This window comes from Colossoma macropomum, unplaced genomic scaffold, assembly GCF_904425465.1.
Source record: "Colossoma macropomum unplaced genomic scaffold, Colossoma_macropomum, whole genome shotgun sequence".
NCBI classification, from domain to species: Eukaryota; Metazoa; Chordata; class Actinopteri; order Characiformes; family Serrasalmidae; genus Colossoma; species Colossoma macropomum.
This window is the reverse complement of record NW_023494804.1, coordinates 3049007-3057421: the sequence shown is the minus strand read 5'-3', so window position 1 is coordinate 3057421 and position 8415 is coordinate 3049007. Positions and strand designations below refer to the sequence as shown.

Here is an 8415-nt window from a genome sequence, read left to right as displayed (position 1 = left end):
GTGGTTAGTATGATTGTAATCGAGTGCAAGTGTGGTAATGTGAAGAAAAGTCTGCACAAAGTTTATTACCGACATGTATAGAAGAAATGCCATGTTTTTATTTTGTTCAGTGGAGATTTTGTACTTCGTCAAGCATGTATACTAAAGGTTGTACGTGTGCGTGCGTGAGAAGCGACTGTGCGCGATAGCTCACTTGTAAATAGGTTCAGATTGGACAGCAAAACATTGCATGGCCAGCGTTCTGAGGCTGGGGCTGCAGTTCCACCCACGGCCTGCGGGGGCAGTGTTTTGCATGTTCTGTCTGTGGTGCTGTATCGGCCTTTTTGCCTCTGTTTTCGGAGGCGGTTTGGGTCTGTGGGAGCATGTTGGATATTTATAGTGTAGCTTTTCTGTTTTTCAAACACCATAAAACTGTGTAACTGCATTATCACTCCCTCTTTATGTCATTTTTGTCATTTTTTTTTGCCCCCCTCCTCCATTTGACTCAGTGTGGATCATTCTCGGCGAGGACGAGATGTGAACTTTATTGCCTTTTGTGCAGTACGAATGCGGATGTATGTGCTGGTTTGATGGCTGGTGTCCAGTCAGTCGCCATGACGCTGTGATCTGTATGTACGTGGGTGTGTGAGCGACTTGCGTTACTATTTTCATTGCTGTCGGGGGGGAAAAGAGACAAGAAGAAACGATAAGAGATTTATTTTTTTATCGTTACATACAAAGTATTTGAACTTCTATAATTTGGAGCACTTTTGAGGCTGCTACCTTATTGTATTTTTGTTTTCTGTGTAATGTTGTTTTATTCCTTTATTTCCATTGTTTTTGCCTCTTTGGGAAGTATATTACAAATGAATGTATTCCTAAACAAAGCAAAATGTATAACGGAGGCCAGACTCCACCCGTCTCTCCACCCAAGCGAAGGAGCGCGAGGAGAAAGACGGAAAGACGCGGTGGTCAGTGAAAATACGGAGTGTCTCCTCCTGCTGTTTCTTCCAGAAATTTTCTCCAGCAGCGGGAACACGGCACATCCGGACCTCCGGGCTCGAGGAGGGTCTTCATCCTGGCCTACAGAGCCAAGGACCTGCGGGGTGTAGCATTAGACTTACTGATGTTTGTGTTTTTGTTTTGTTTTCTGACAAATTAAGGATTTGGTTCCTTTTTTTATTTATTCTTTATGCTTTCTGTCAAATTTTGAACTTAGATATTTTTTTTCGAGAGAAATTAAGGATTAAGTCCTTGTTTTCTTTCAAATCTGCTGAAATTAGATTTTTTTTTCATTTTCTTAAGACTTTTTGCTACTTTCTGACAAAAAAAAATATTTTTTTCTTTTTTTTCACATTTTTTGTTTGTACCTTTTGAATTCGGCCCAGTTCTTCACAAAAGACGAGAAGAGACGGACTCTTGAAGACGAGGGCCGAGGAGTTAGCGGTACTTAATCTAGAGGAAACAATCCATGCTTTAAGCGTATTTTGCTCTTCGTCCTCGCTCTCGACCCTGGATTATATTTTTGCAAAATAAAGAGGAGGTGACGGAAAAAAAAACAGCCGATTAAGCTGAACGCTCCTCAGGAGGTCGAGGTCGTCTTGTTCTCACCTCAGAGCCTCTGTTTCTGGAGAGATGGACTTGAGTACTCTTTGTCAAATGAAGGAAAATCCTACACCATTCCAGAAAAATGGTTGGTTGAATGTTTGACAAAAAACCCTTTATAGTAGAGAAAAAATATTTTCAAATTGCCTTTCAGAAAAAAAATTAGCGTGTGGAAAAAAAACTGCGCTCGTCCAGTTGTTGAGCCCAGAGCCTTTAGACTGGTCAGAAACATGAATGTTTGGATTCGGACGCAGGAAGAACTTCCAGCCATTCCACATTCGTTCTCGTGGACTAAATCCCAGAGACTGCGGTCGTCAGTTTCATTCCTCGAGGAGGAGGAAGATTTCCACAACGCCGCGATCGGCTTACAGCATCGCAGAAGATGTGGATTATAAACCCCCTCAGGACCCGAGCAGGAAGATCAGGTAAGACACCGTCTTCTTAAGGTTTATGAGAAGCTTGTTTATGGAAAGGTTTATTGGGACATACTGATTTTTATATTACTGTATTTATATGGAATTGTATGTATTTTTTAATGTGCTTTTTATTCATATTTAGCCTTTTGTAATTGAATGCCTTCAATATATATATATATATATAATACACACACACACACATACATCTCTGCTGTCCTCCAAAATGGTAACTTTACAGGAGAGGGAAAAAACCTACTTTACTTTTAATGTAAGTCAATGGAACCAGACTTTTTTCCAAGTCATTTTGGGCCGTTTCTTTTGGTCCGTTCATCATGACATTTACACACAATGTAAAGAACAACAAGTACTTTCAAATTATGTCAAAAACTGAAAAACAACAAAAATGGAGATACAAGGTTTAGTTTATATATATATATAACTAATGTTTGATATGCACAAATGATTTGCACAGTTTGTAGGTGTATATATGTGTATGTGTGTATATTTATATATTTAAAACTGCAAATGGACAAAGTCAATGATACAAATTACAACTTTCTACAGGTTTTTTTTTATTTATTTGGAAAACATAAATCTAACCTCTTATTTAAGAAACAAATGCGAAATACACAATTACAAGCACTTTTCGCTGTACAAACAGCTCCTAACAGTGTTCATTGTGGAAACGCGCATCACGGTAGTGATGAAAATGCGATTTGTCATGCAGCCGTAATTTACAGAGAACCTGTGAGTATTTGTGATTTTGACTGGACGCCTCATCATAGCTCATCTCGTTTAGTCTCGCGGGATCAGGCATGATCTCGTAACGATAACACGTTTTGGGCCGACTTACTAAACTTTGGGTGCTGGATTGTGGTGAAATTTGCCGCTAAAAAAAAAAAATAAACCCCTTCTAAAAAAACCGTGTTCCTCCAGTCCGTACTCATCATTCAGAGAACAGTCATAACACAAGCAAAACTAGCGTAGAGCCGTCGCTAACAGACCTGTTTTCCCTTCTAAGAGAATCTGTTAAGTTTTACAGACGCTACTCGTTTAGTTTTTGGGGAGCTTTTCAGCTGCGCTAACTTAAGTTACATCCATGTGCGACAGACTCTGTTAGATGATAATACACCAGCGCCACCTACTGTGAGGTCCACCAGCACAAGGTTTTGGATTGATTCAGAAATTTCTTACATAATTTGTCCCCTCGTTAATAATTATCTACTCTTAAAAAAGATTGTTCTCCAAGGGTTCTTTGGTAAAGACAGTGGTTCTATATAGAACTGTGAACACTCAAAGAACCGTTTCTATGCTTAAATGATTCTTTGTATAGTGAAATCGTTCTTCAGATTGGGGCAGGATGTGTTACGGTTCTACATAACACCAAAAACGGGTTTTTCTATTTTTATAAGCTTGACATCGTAACAATATAAGAACCCTTTTTAAAAAGTTCTCTGTAAAATGTGCACAACACATTCATCAGTCTGAACCATTTCACTATGCAAAGAACCCTTTTAGCATGTACATTGTTCTTTGAATGTTCGTGGTTCTATGTAGAACCATCTTATTTTAAGTGTACGTTCCCCCCAAATTTCTCAGGTGATCCCCGGACGTTCTCGTTACGAGATCACGCCTGGCCCCATAAGCCTGAAACTAAATAAAGTATAAAATGTTTTTTAACCTTTTTTTTTTGTTATTTATATTCATGTTTATTTCTGCTCTTGTCTCAACAGCTCCCTTGTGGGCGTGGCCTCTGCTCTGAAGCTCCACTCTGCCCTCCGGTGGCCGATGGATATAAAGACTAACGCCAGGATTCAGCTGCCATTCGCCCAGCATGAGCGAGACTGAACCTGAAGCCTCTCTCACTCGTTTCTCTCATACATGCTTTCTTTCTCTACTTCACCCTTTCCTTCTCTCCTTTTACAACATTCTACCCCCCTTTTCTCTTCATCTCTCCTTTTTAGACTGGTGGTTCTCAAACTGGTCCTCAGCCACTCCGTGTTTTTGCTGTAACCCAGCTCCTGTTGCACCTGTACGAGGTAGTCAGTGCTCTGAATGACTTGATTCAGGTGTTTCAGGAAATGAGCGAGAGCAAAAATGTGACCCGGCTTGGGCGGGGGGTGCTGAGGACCACTGCAGTAGACCACTCTTTTGAGACTGTTCCTGGCAGAGTGAAGCTATGAGAGCCCTGTTTACACCTGGTTGTTTTGTGTTTTTGACTTGCATCAAGAGTTTAACCACATGCATTTACACTTAGTAATCAAATGCGTCTTCAGTTAGATTGAGGCGTGATTTCTGTTTGTGGCGCAGTATGCAAATCAGGCCATATGCAGCCAATCACCTGTGTTGTTATTAGTTTTTCCTTTTCTATTCGAAATATGGTTATCACTTTAAAAATCTCAAATTTCCATGGCGCTATACTTTCCTCATGTCGATGTTTACAAGAAGACGACCGTGTAGAATAATCAGCCTCCTGTATTAGTCATCAGAGTCATGAGCCACCTGCGTTAAAGCGTGATGTATTGTAGCGAGACAAAGTAAAGTTTAACCAAACCGCTGCTTTATTTTAACCAGCTTGGACCAGGCTGCACGATCCGACTCGGAGGAGGAGCTCACATCTGAATTGAATGCCTCTGTTTAGTATCAGCGGTCAAGGAGGCTTTGTTTTTCCATATGCAGAGCAGCAAAGGGTGGACTCGTGATTGTGTCTTGGTGAGACAGATGCATTTGCATCTGGTTAAAATGTTCCTCCTCCTGAAGTGGTTTGAGGGATCTGTTTTAAATGTACAGGGAGATTCACTCGAAAGAGGCCCCGAATATTCTGTAATAACTCTCTCCAGGACGAAGCAATCTGAACAAAACAACACGCAATGAGCTCCTCAGTATATGGAGCTTCTAACAAGCCGGGATGCCCCTGCACTGGAGCGATGAGGTAGGCGCCGGACAGCCGTCGCCACATCTAACCTCCGATAGCAGCTTCCGGGTGCATAGCCCCCATACGCCTTCATGTGTCTGGCAGAAAACGGAGATCACTTCCAGCTTCGCATGTAATGCAATCGATGACATACATCAAGGTATGCAGAATATTTCTTTGGTTCAGATTGCTTCATCCTAACGGGGGTTACAACAGAATATTCGGGGCCTCTTTCGAGTGAATCTCCCTGTATCTTGGGTTTACACTTAGATTTTTATGTGGATAATCTCTGTCTGGATATCTCATGTTTTAGACTACACCACAAATGAGTGCTGATAAACCGATGTACAAACAGTGCAACCACGCTAAAGTTCGCCCCTTTAGAGTCAGGAAAGTTTGTCACATCTTAAATGAAAATGTTCCTCTGTCCCCTCTCGTTTTATCTAAGGTAGTCCAGTTTGTTTTCAAGGCAGTGGACACAAAGGAACAGCCATCTTTTTTGGGATCAAGCCCAAAGGCTGCCTGACTCAGTCAGCTGCATAAGACAATGATGATGTGGCCTCAGGGTTGTAACCTGCTAAACAGGTCGTGGACCAGCTGGTACTGAAGAGTGAATGACTAATGTTTTCCAAATTTAGGTCGGAGGGCCGAGCGTACGCGACACGTGAGACGAATGACTTGGAAAAATTAGACTAAGCTGAAGTGACGACTTGTTCGAATTTCTCGTTGCACCTTAAGTGCTGCAGCAGGTACATTCAGGCCTGTGCAGGTGCCAGAATGTAATTGCGGCTCCATTTAAGGTGGATTGGAAAATCGGATCTAACAAAGCTCCCTAATAAGAAACCAACTGGTTGAAATTCGGATGTAAAACAGCATTTAGCCCCGGGCCGGCCGAGCTAGCGTTAGAAAGCAGTATTGACAGGTTTATAAGAAATTTTTTCAGCTTAGTTTTTATTTTGCGCAGTAGAAATATTTACTTTAGAAGTGGTTCTTATTAAAAAAGTGACAGTCACAGAATAATTACTGCTACAAAAATAGGTTTACCAAAAAATGCGTACCGTAAAACTAAAAATTTTAATTATACCATGATATTAATTTTTTGTAATACCGCCCAATACAAACCAGGTGTAAACAGGATCTGAGAGTGTGTATTTGTGTCTGTGGAGAGGCTACATGCGCACAGGCGTGTGTGTGTATTTGGCTCTGAATGCCATGTAAATAATGTAAATGATTAACGTCCCTGTCTCAGTTTCAGTAACCTCAGTCCTTTTTTTTCTCCCCTTTTGGTTTGTTTTTCATGCCTTAACTGTACAGAATAGAAGTACAATGGACAATTTTAGCTTAACTCGCTAATCCGCACTCATTAGATTAAACAGATTCTCTTCTGTGTACAGTGCTCATCTCCAGTATGTGTTCCCCACTCAGCAGAGTGTGTGTCTGATTCTGGAGCTGGAGAACACCACACCGTGCTGTGGAACCATACTTTCACGTTGCTCTGTATGTATTGTTCCTCTGTTTAACGTGAAGCAGTTTTTGAAACATACGGACTGATGACTCCTGATGTATTATCAAGTTTGAAAGAGTAATTTTAGCGTTAAAAATAAAGACTGATATAGACCTCCCTCTGGAAGAGCCAGCAGACGAGAGGACGTCAGAGAGGAGGGAGGAGAGCCTGGTGGATAAGCGGGAGTAGTTTTTGTGTTTTTTGAGAAGATCAAAATATGTTAAACTGATAATAAAGTTTTTAAGTGGTGGATTGTGCTTCTGTCGATTGTGTTTCTCAGGTTTGTTACTCTGGCCCGGCTCCTGATGGGCTGATGTGCTGCTGCACAGTCAGGTACAAAAACTGACCTAAAGGAGAACCCAACAGACCTTGGGGTTCTAGTTCCAGTTCAGTTTTGGCCTGTGAGAGACAGCTAGAACCATCATAACCACTTTCAAAGAGAATTGCACCAGTTTGTCATTTTCAATCGGTGCATAACTGAGTGTGTGAGATGTAAACAGAGAGATTCAGAGTGGTTTGGTGTGAAATGGTTCAGATGTCTTTACAGTGGTGGTAGGAACCAGGGGTCGCCATGACTACAACACAAATATAGACATTTTATTTATTATCCAGAACCACCAGTGAACCTACACGAGTCTTCTGAGTTTATATGGAATGTTGATGATGGAAAATAGTGGAAAATCTGAAATAATAAGTTTTCTTTGGGGACTATTTTGCCTCATAACACCCTGCGTATTATGTATCCCTCCACCATGAATGGATTTCAAGGCCAAAATCTTCTCAAAACTGTCATAAAACAGAGTCTCAGTCATCAAGCAGTGAATTCATAACCATTTCATGTAGTAACTTTCTGTGAGGGAGCTTTTAGAGGTGGACGTCTGGTTCCTATCACCACCACTGTGAACTATTCTGACTCTGTAAGTTTATCTAGAACAGAGCGTTTCACACCAAACCACTCTGAACGACTGTTTACATCTCAACTGTTTAATTATGCTGATATTTTGAAAAAGCAGTCAAATGTCACCTTTAAGGTTCTTCACGCCTGCACGTCTCATTTACAGATGTGGTTCATCCATTGAAAGGTTCTCTAGGGAGCCAAAAGTGGTTCCCCAAATACCTCTTTTTGGCACCTTTATTTTTAAGAGTGCCCTGAAAAAAAGCAATGCATGTAAATGTGTTATATTTCTACATAAATGGAATATATTATGAGGCAACATTGTCGGCTAATATTACTATTAGGTAATAATTGCGTTGATATATCTATTACATTTGAAATTGCATCAGTTTTTTTAGTATGTAGTCTCATGTGAGAGTACATAGTTGTGCCACACAGTTGGGCAATATGATATATGAAATTTGATATTTGTGATAAGATGCTTTTGCTAAAAGATGTAAACAGAGTGATTCAGAGTGGTTTGGTGTGAAATGGTTCAGATGTCTTCACAGTGGTGGTGATAGGAACCAGGGGGCGCCATGACTACAACACAGATATAGACATTTTATGTGCTGCACTCTCAGAAAAAAAGTACTAAAGCATCACTGGGGTGGAACCCTCAGGGGTCCATCTCAGTACCTTTAGTCAGGGAACATAACTGAAACATAATCCACTGAAATGATATGTTCTAAGCTGTACTGACTCCACACACCCCGTCTCGTCTCCAGGCTTTTATTTTACTGTTCTGTTTAAAACATTCGGTTATGAAAAGGTACAAATACAAACTTTTCACCTGGAGAAACTTATTTAAGGTTCACAATCAGACCTTAAAACCACTGTTGGAGCTTTGAGGGAACATTTACACTGTTTGTACCTTGATGAACGAAAAATGTACCTGAACAGAACCTTTATTTCTAACAGGGTACATATCAGTGATCTAACTATGAAAGACTTTTTCAAAATATTGGTGGAATTCCCCTTCAACAGACCAAAATCTGTAGCTGTAGCCTAAACCCTGACAGAGTGCATCCAAGCTTTTATAGGTGGATGTCTGGTTCCTATC

The 8415-nt window shown here is 40.7% G+C and overlaps 1 long non-coding RNA gene across 1 annotated transcript; it reads left to right on the top strand.

Moving 5' to 3' along the window:
• The first annotated feature begins 8 nt into the window (after positions 1–8).
• Positions 9–6668, top strand: LOC118824281. The gene is made up of 2 exons (XR_005008597.1): positions 9–2009; positions 3734–6668. It is a non-coding gene; the product is annotated as an uncharacterized LOC118824281 (long non-coding RNA).
• Positions 6669–8415: the final 1747 nt, after the last annotated feature.